At 42.3% G+C, this 10,000-nt stretch overlaps 1 long non-coding RNA gene across 1 annotated transcript in view; it reads right to left on the bottom strand.

Moving 5' to 3' along the window:
- LOC138048932 (uncharacterized) overlaps positions 1–322 on the bottom strand; it is a 13,883-nt gene extending 13,561 nt beyond the window's left edge. The window contains exon 1 of the long non-coding RNA XR_011132259.1: positions 302–322. This is a non-coding gene — a long non-coding RNA (uncharacterized lncRNA). The remainder of the gene's footprint in view (positions 1–301) is intronic.
- Between the last annotated feature and the right edge of the window lie 9,678 nt (positions 323–10,000).

Genomic DNA, 10,000 nt, shown 5'->3' with positions numbered 1-10,000 from the left:
AGGTCACTATCCATGAAATATACTCCACGTTTAACGTTGACCAAGTCTTTGGTACACGTCTTTACTAAGATATGCTTAGAGTGTGTATTTTCGAGGTCACGTATGCGAATACTACTATCTCGCACAGATTGAAACTGTCGGAAAGTGACTATATTCGATTCACCGGATTTTAAAAGGTTCTCGGGCGTTTGAATCAACCGGGCCCTGAACAAAACTGGGAATGTTGACGAAACGCAACAATCAAACTTATCCGAAATTATATCGATACATTAAAAATAAGCTTTCATCGTGAGAACATTACCTTCACGATGCTTGATGCTTGAGAGTAATGAATGATCCCAATCAGCCTAAATGTTTGGTCACGCTAAGGTCACGCAATTAAAGTGTACTCAAGTGAGCTGTACATTTAATGGGCAACCCTAAAATCAGGAATCCGGAATCCGGAATCACCGTACAATACAGAGAGTATAAACTATCCTAGACATTCATAAAAGCTAACCTTAGGCCTAATTAGGCCTAACAAACGTTTTTAGGCCTAATTAGGCCTAAGGTTAGCTTTTATGAATGTTTAGGATAGTTTTTACTCTCTGTATTGTACTGTGATTCCGGACTCCGGTTTCCTGGTTTTAGGGTTGCCGACATTTAATACGTCCAAACCACACCTATATGTATAAACGCCGTTGGTTCAGAGTTAATTTTGATCTAAATGTACCTGTTTTAACATTACAGTAAAGTGATGATCAGTAACTGTAACACTTGGAGCTGTAGTAGTTGGGGGAAAGGGGGTTGTTTTTTTCTTGATCCCTGAAATGGTTTATTCTCCCTTGTTCCCTAAGATATGTTGCCACCCACCATCTGTGTTCCCCTGTTCCCCAAAAGCCCATTTCCGAGTTGCTGCTTGCCTCAGTTTCAAAGCGAGTCCTGGTGCACAACCATTCAAATGGCAATGAGTTTGAGTTTGAGTAAGGCTCCAGCACTCATTTCCTTCACAATAGTTGAGCACCAAGACTCACTTCGAAACCGAGACAAACAGCACCTCGGAAATGGCCCATTCAAATTAGCCATATTCCCTTCTTTCCCAAAACCCCAGGGAGGACCTCAGTAGCTGACTTCTAGTAGCTGTAAGAGTTAGAAACGGAAGTCCGTGTCTTTTATGCTCTGCTGAGCCGTAGTTGCTGCAGTTCAAGTAGAATCCGTAGTGGCTGTCTTTAATTAAATTTACGCATTCGTCACCCTCTCATTCGAGTCCGTGCGCCAGTGGAGCTACAGGCCAACACAAACGGATTTAAGTGACCATTAAACCGTTTGTGTAGAATGTTCGTAGTTTTCGTGAATAGGAGATGTCTATTTAAATTCCATATATATATAGGAATTATAAGAAAGGTGAGCGAAATTATCGGCATTTGCTTATTTCTGGTGACCCATTTTGAAACATAGCTGACGCGAGCAGCTTTACAATTGCGTGTGTCTGCTATGCACGCGCGCTCAGCTGAAAACCCTTTCGAGCCTCCTTATGGCAACATTTGCCTCCTGTTTTTACGATCGTCTGCGATAAGACCGACACAGACAGCTTCAGATGGTCGCAGACCGTTCCATTCTCGCTCCTAGATTCCATCGTTTCTCTTAGCCAGCGGTGCCTGGAGACTGGATTTTGGGGACCCCCGGAGTTGATGATGTATGAAGTCTTGAAATGTCCACGATCATAGTGTACACAATTTCTTTTTGCTTTTGTTCATCTGATGAACACGTTTTCAACAAGGCTGCAGCCCCATATCAGGAAGCATTACACAAGAGCTCTTAAGGACGTTCGCGCTAATTGTTTGTGCGCAACGTTACTGCGCAGGTAACGCGACTGTAATATGTCACGCATTACTTCGAGCATTAGTGAAGTTGAGGTTTTAAAACCTTTGCAAAAACCGTGGACGATAAGTCTTGCACAGCGTTGGATAAGAGAAGATCGTGATCAGTCAAAATTTGTTCAAAATATTTAGGAAAGTCAAGTAGACTACTGCACGACTGATGTTCGCGTTGTTTTTATCAGTCGTGCACTAGTCTACTTGACTTTCACACAGATTTTTCAAGCATCTGTTAAAATAACATGGCGACAAAAACGCCGAGGAAAGAATCCCAGGCCGGCAAAAGAATGGTACATTTATTTCCGAATTATCATGAAACTTCAAAGAGAAGTGAGCGGGAGGATGGAAAAGCTCTGGAAAAGGTAGCTGATCGAGTAGACTAGTGGCTGAAAGTTTGGAAAACTCGGGACGAACTGTTGCGTAAATTTAATGGGGCTGTTTCTTTTGTAATGTTTTTATTACCCTAAGAACTTAAGTTCAAAGCGAATGCATGTTTTTAAAGTTCTTTTTCTTTACTTTCGTGAAAATTGAGCAGTATTTTCGTCCTCGTCCGCTTGAATATTGCGGACCTGCGTGGAAACAATCAGCGATTGAATTTCACAAAAAACACACTCCAGAGGATGAGCATGACAGGATGACCCCTGCTTAAAACGTCGTTGCTATGCTCGAGAAGGTTTTTTTTTTCGTTAAAAACCTTTCATCTCTTCAACGATCGATCCTCTCTTGGGTTCCAGTCCTTGCCCGACAGGTCACGCAAAAGCGTGACAAACGAACTTTTCCAAGAGCTTTGCAAAATCACATCGATTTTACTCGTTCAGATCATCGGTGACCCCTATTTTTTTTATCATGAATCACTTACTTTACTTGCTATCTATAAAATATGATGAAATGAAAAAATTCTCACCGTAAGAAGTTATCTTTTTTAACATTTTTCTTCCTCGTGCCATCGAATTCCGGTAGTGGTTGCAACGGATAGAGCTTAAGAAAACGCTCGTCGAGGATGAACTCTACTGTTTACCACATCCCTAGCGGCATACAATTATCTAAAAATCTCACTCCTAAAAACCTATGCACGGAAACTTTCACTCCAACAGTTTATTTTTATGATTTTCGATGGATGAGCAGATGAGCCTACATCTCGCTATTATGACCGATTTCTTGAAATTAAGGCATTTTTCCACTGCCATTTTCTCCGAAACAAAGTCGGTGACCCCCATTTTTTTTTTGGAGTAAGTACTTTATGATCTAACTCTAGGCGAGAAATGAAGAAAATCTCACCGTAGGAAGATTTTGGCGCGAGCGTCCTCAAGTTCAAGCCTACATCACAAAGACCACCAAAGCAAAAGAACAGACGTAGAGATGTCATAGGGTTTAACCCTCCGTTTAACAGAAACGTTAAATCTAATATAGGAAGAGCGTTCATCAGCCTTGTCGACACATGTTTTCCAACTTTCCACAAATTGCCGAAAACATTTAACCGAATCACCATCAAATTGAGCGATATCCGTACACCGAACATGAAATAAATAATAGACTGAATAGACGGTCATAACAAAGACATTTTAGAGAAAACCGAACAACCCCATGCAGCAAGACAAAACCACAAAATGTGCAACTGCAGAAAAAAAGATGAGTGCAAGCTACGGAGTGAATGCTTGCAAAAAGAAATTGAAGGAAACCACTGAGACATTTATCGGTCTGACTGCCACAGAGTTTAAAACCAGATGGAGGAACCACCCGAAGTCATTTAAACATGAGCGAAGGAAAAATGACACCGAGCTCGGTAAATACTTCTCGAAATTGATGAAAAGGAAGGAAGTCTTTGCAGTCACGTGGAAAATTCTCGCAAACGCAACAGCATACACTAACCTTACCAAGCAATGTATTTATATCTAAGCCACACACACCCTGCGAGCAGAGCCTCCTTTTGTCGTTTTCTTTACTGTGGAGGAGAAAAGTAGGCTCTGCCCGAATCGCGTCAACTCCTTGAAGCCGCCGCAGCCCGAACTTCTGGACCAGTCAATCTTGTTTTCTCTCGGCAAACCGGTTTTTCCAGCGCGAGCGTCCTTACAGTGACAAAACCGATGGATATAATTGAGCCCGCAGTACCATGAAAAACCAAGATGGCGGCGAGATCTGGCATATTAGGCCTGGGTTCGAGACTGTATCCTGGCAACATGCAGCGCATATTCAATAAAGATCTTACTCGATTCATGCAGAGCCTTTCTCGAGAACGCCAAAATCGAGCAAGCGAAAGAAAGGCTCTGCTAGCAGGGTGAGCCACACATAGCAACCTTGAACAAGCGCAACTAGCTCATCCCTACCCGCAGACACAGAGAAAAATACATTCTTAAGTATAATACTTTTGTCACGCACTAAGTGGCAAATTTTGGTTTTCGTTTACATCGTGGTTTCCATTTTACGGTTTCTCACGCGCGCCACTTTTTGAAATTTCAAATTTGTTTCTTCCCGTTGTACGGTTTCTCGTATGTAACCTTAACGATAATTCAGTGTATATGGAGATTAACTCACGAGTGGACGAACTCCGAGCTGGTCTACGAAACAGAACTTTATTAAAATCCGTATGTACTCAGATTGAGCAGCCATTCTACCCATAAACCATAATGTTTCTTTCTTGACCATTCGAAGCTTTCCCTTACTCGTTAATATTCCGAACTAGTGTTTCGTTTCTATCACTGGAGATCTCCCTTGCAAGGAGCGACTCGAGATTGAAATAAGCTTTCGTTTTATTTCGTCTTTGTTTCTGACGCCTTTAGCTCAAAGTAAACAAATGCCTTCTTTCGATTTCGGAGAAACAAACGAGTTCGATTGTTTCGTAGGATTGTGCCACTTGCGAATGAGGTCATCCTCTTTTTGGCGCGAAACGCAAATGAAAACCTTGCAAGCCAGACAAATCAACCTGTCGTCGCTCGCTCATCCGCTTCGTGTCCGAAAAATCACGCTTTACTCGCCAAAACATTTTTTCTTGGGATTCTCATCAACATGGCAGCTGTCAGCACTACAGCAGAGATTCCTTCTCCACTCAATCTTTCTGATCGTTTGCATCAAAGGCAAAATTGGAAATCGTTTCGTCGCGAATGGAAGTTTTACGAGTTAGCGCCTGGTATGCACAAGACATCACAAGAAGTTCGGGTGACTTCGCTGTTAAATGTTATCGACAAAGAAGGGATGGACATACATAACACTTTCAATGGGGTAATTCTTCAGACGCTCTGAAGATCGACCAGGTACTCCAAAAGTTCGAAGAGCGTTGTTCACCGGCACGAAATGAGACTTATGAAAGGTGTAGTTTTAAACGTGAACAGTTTTCGGATAAACCGCTTGATAGTTACATAACTTCATTGATGACATGTGGGTTCTGAACACTGCGCGAATCTCTTGTTCGCGAGCGACTGATTCTTGGTGTGAAGGATGACAGAGTTCGTGAAAAACTTCTTGGAAAGCGGGACCTCCACTTAGATAAAGGCATTGAAACGATCAAGGCAAGTCAAGTAACTCACTCTAGAGTCGAGCGAGCGAGATCTCAGAAGAATTTGCAGCGTCCAAAGAAATAAATGCAGAGAAGCACAAGTTGCAATGTCTTTGAAGGGCAAGCACCGAAAATCCCCATCTCGCAAGTCTCTCTCTCTTAACAAGAGTCGCACAAAGTCTAATGAGTGTTTGTTTTGTGGTGGTATACATGCCATGAAAAGGAAATTGTGCCCAGCTTTAGGTCAAAAATGTAGAAAGTGTGGTAAAGATGGACACTTTGCTGTCTAATGTCGTGTTAAGTCTCAAGGGGCGAAAGTCCACGCAGTTAAAGAAGAAGTCTTTTACATTCACAGTATCTGTGGACAGGATCAAGCTTTTGTTTCTCTCGCTCTAAACAATTCAGTGTCTTTGTCATTTCAAATTGATACTGGTTCTACAGCGAATATTCTGCCTCTTCAGGAGTACATTTAAGCCAAAATTGAAAAGAAAGCCAAAATTGTTCCTAAGGACATTACATTAGTTATGCATGATCTTTTAAAGAGAAAGGCTCATGGCTGAAAGTGGAACATAAAGGTAACAAGCATGACCTTAACTTTGTTGTTGTGGATCAAAACTTTGCACCTTTTCTTAGCATCAAGTCATCTCATTGCAAGGCATGGGTCTCCATGGGTCTCATAAAAATCATGGTATCTGATGATGACAAGAACTCTGTGAATAATGTAACTGAGGCATCCAAGCAAGAGTTAGTACGTAGTTACTGTGTGTGTCAAAAGCGATCCCCTGCTTGGACCGTTCGCTGAGGTATTTGAAGATATTGGCTGTTTGCCGGGAGAGTACAAAATGTAACTCAACAAGGATGTTCCAGCTGTTGTTCACCCCACGAGAAGAGGAAGAGTTCCTGTCCCGAAGAAGGAGGCAACGAGGAAAGCGCTTGACAAGAGGGTTGCTGAGAAGATTATTGCTCCCGGCACAGAGCCAACTGACTGGGTGTCCAGTTTGCTAGCAATTCTCAAAAAAGATGGATCAGTCCGGATCTTTTTGGATCCTAAAGATTTGAACAATGCTATTTTAATAGCATTCTGCCCATTGCCCATTGCTCATTGCCCAATGCTCACTGCCCATTGCCGACAGTTGAGGATGTGACTTCTCGACTTACCAACGCTAAAGTGTTCACTGTATTGAATGCCAAAAGTGGTTTCTGGAAGGTAAAACTCAGTGACATTTCCAGTCACTATACCACCTTTAACACCCACTTTGGCCGATTCCGATGGCTGACGATGCCATTTGGCATCAGCTCTGCACCCGAGGTGTGGCAAAGAAAGATGCATGAAGCAATTGAGGGTCTCCAAGCAATAGAAGTGCTTGTCGACGACTTCCTGGTTTGTGGATACAGAGACACGGTAGATGAAACAGTGACGGAACATGATCAGAATCTAACAGCTTTTTAGCAAAAATGTATTATGCTCAATCTGACACTTAATCCTCAGAGGATAAACCTTCGCCATTCTCAAGGGCCATTTGCTCACATCTCATGGTGTGGTTACTGATCCTAGCAAAGTTCGCGCCATACGTGATATGCCTACCCCGACCGATGTCAAGTCCCGGAAGAGATTTCTGCCGGGCATGGTCACGTACTTAGCAAAATTCTTTCCTAAGCTGTCATCTGTGTGTGAACCGTTAAGGCGACTGCAGCTTAAAGACGAAGAATGGTGTTGGCTGCCTATTGATGATGAAGCTGTGCAGAGTGTCAAGAATCTTGTTTGTCAAGCTCCAGTGTTGAAGTTTTATGACGTTACTGGTGAAGTCACAATTGAGTGTGATGCATCACTCAGTGGACTTGGCGCCTCCCTACTCCAGGAAGGTCACCCAATAGCTTTCGCTTCAAGAGTGCTAACCCTAGCCGAAAGTCGATATGTTCAGATTGAAAAAGAACTGTTGTCTGTAGTTTTTGCCTGTGAAAGGTTTGATACATACCTGCACGGTGGAGACATTGTTCATGTTAGAACGGATCATCAATCTCTTGAAGCTATTTTCAAGAAGGACCTTGGCTCCGCTAGTCCTAAGCGTCTACAGAGGATGCTACTGCGTTTGCAGCGATAAGACCTCGATGTTAAGTATCAGAAAGGAAGTTTGATGGTTATGTCTGATCCCTTGTCCCGAGCCTACTTGGACGAACTTCCCACACGGACCGAGTACTACCATGAGCTTGAGAAGATAGTACTTGTGGAGGATTTTCCTATTTCCGAAGCACGATTGGAAGAATTCAAAGACGGTACTGTTTAGGATGACGACCTTTAGATGCTCATGACAGTTGTTCTTGAAGGTTGGCCTAAGAGTCTGGATGAAGTTTCAGCAGAGGTCAAGCCGTATTTCCAGTTTAGAGAAATTACTGCCCAAGATGGTCTCCTGTTCAAAGGCGAGCACCTTACTGTTCCTTCCAATCTCAGGAAAGAAATGATTGAAATAGTCCACTCTTCTCATCTGGGTATTGAAGGATGTCTGTGACGGGCTAGAGAAGTGTTTTACTGGCCGCGCATGAATGCCGAGTTGAAGGATTTGCAACACTTTTAAGACAGATCAGCCTCGAGAACCACTAGTGCCCTAAGGCGATCCCATCCAGACCTTGGCAAAAAGTTGGCACAGACCTGTTCCTGTTTAATGGGCGTCAGTACCTGTTTACGGTTGATTATTACTCTTCTTTCTTTGAGGCGGATAAGTTGGACAAGACAGATTCAGCAACGGCAGTTTAAAATGCAATTTAGCCGCCATGGAATTCCGGAGATAGTCATCTCTGACAACGCTTCGCAGTCTGCTTCAACAGAATTTGCACGGTTTGCAAGTGGCTGGCATTTTCGACACATCACCTCCTGTCCGCTTCATTCCAAAAGTAACGGAAAGGTTGAGAGTGCAGTTAAAATCGGTACAGGTATATCATGAAGAAAGCAGTGCGCGGACATTATGACCCATACCTCGCACTATTGGATTATCGTAATACCCACGCGGAAGTTGGTTCATCTCCTGCACAAAGGCTGTTCAGCAGGAGGAGACACAATCTGTTACCTTTGTCAGTTAAACAACTAGAGCCTGAGACAGTACCCCTACAAAATGTGCAACAAAAGTTGATTGGCTCTAAACAAAGGCAGGCTTTCTACTACAACCTGAAGGGAACTGCATTGCCTGAATTTGAACCTGGACAAACTGTCAGGATGAAGAAGCCAAATACATCTACTTGGTCACAGGCTGTTTGCAAGAAAATGATTGGTCCACGTTCTTACGTTGTTGAGTCGGATGGGTGAACCTACCGACGAAACCGCCGACACCTGCGATCAGTGCTGCAGTGAGAATCATTGCCAGTATCGAAAGCAGCGGCTGAAACACAGCAGTCAGTACCACAAACATATTCCCTACTGTTAACGAAGCCTGCAGCTGACCCAGTAAAACCTGCACCCTCTACTTTACTCAAGAGGAATGGTTGCGTTATTAAACCGCCTGCTTGTCTTGTTGAACACTGTTGAACATTTTTATCGTGTTTGTTATACCAAAAGAACTGTGCGGAGTGTTTCTTTTCTTTTTTTACAAAGGGGAAGATGTTATGATAATCGTCACGTGACCAGGACCACGTGCGAAATCGCATGTAGTTTTTGAAGGACCGAACGCCATTAAAGTTGTGTTGTTGTGTTTTAGAAGTCGTTGCACTCTGCTCGGTGTCCTACGTAGATAGTAACAGGGAGGCTTGCAACTATTAGTTTGTAGAGTGGGAAATTTTATCAGATTTTTCTTCTATGTAAGTAATCATGTTTTTTACAATTATTTTTTTCTATATTTTAAACTATTATTTTACTTCAGAAGCCATAGAATATACCTGGTAAAAGTCTTTTTTGTACGTGTTATTTTTCCATTTTGTTTAATTAATCAACTTCGCAATTTGGACCACGTCACTTTGTCCGTAGTTTTAATATCTGTTTTTTGACTGGGTCACAGCTCTGGTAAGCATCGTTGTTGTTCTTTTCTAAAGATTGAGAGCTTGCTTTGTGAATTTCTCATCCCCATTATTATACAAACTAACCTTTTGTTGTGATTTTCCCTCAACTCACCATCCACACAATCAATATTTCCCGGAAACACCTACTAATTAGTGAATGTTTTAGTTAGTGGAGAGAAACCCCTTCTTGTAAGGTGGATTCTTTTGTCAACACCATAAGGTCGAAACCACAATGGTTGCCAGTGAAACTGCTAATATTGATATTAAAGAACCGACCCTGCAGTCGTTGTTCGGAGGTGTGACGTAAAAGTAAGGTTTGCAGGCTTAAGAAACTTACCCTGGAAGCCTATTCTCTGTGCTCTTATGTTGAGTCTTTATTTTATGAGGGTAGTACGTAATAGCCATAGGCTAATGAACTAGTGGCCCTCAATCAGTAATTATTGATTGAAGATTCCAGATGCTGCATTTTTAAACACGTTGTAGTGTATTCGAGACATACTTTCTGACAAACATTACTGAAAAAGTTTTTAATGCCACTCAGAATTTGTCTTATGTGTTAAAGTTATGTTGAATTTGCGAGCTTGCTTTGTTAATTTCTGTTCCTGATTTTACAAACTTTGTTCACGAACTTTATAGTGATCAACACGTTGTGCAATCATTTAATTGGTTG

The sequence above is a fragment of the Montipora capricornis genome, chromosome 5 (assembly GCF_036669925.1).
Source record: "Montipora capricornis isolate CH-2021 chromosome 5, ASM3666992v2, whole genome shotgun sequence".
Classification (NCBI taxonomy): domain Eukaryota; kingdom Metazoa; phylum Cnidaria; class Anthozoa; order Scleractinia; family Acroporidae; genus Montipora; species Montipora capricornis.
The sequence above is the reverse complement of the archived record's forward strand: the minus strand, read 5'-3'. Positions and strand labels throughout refer to the sequence as shown.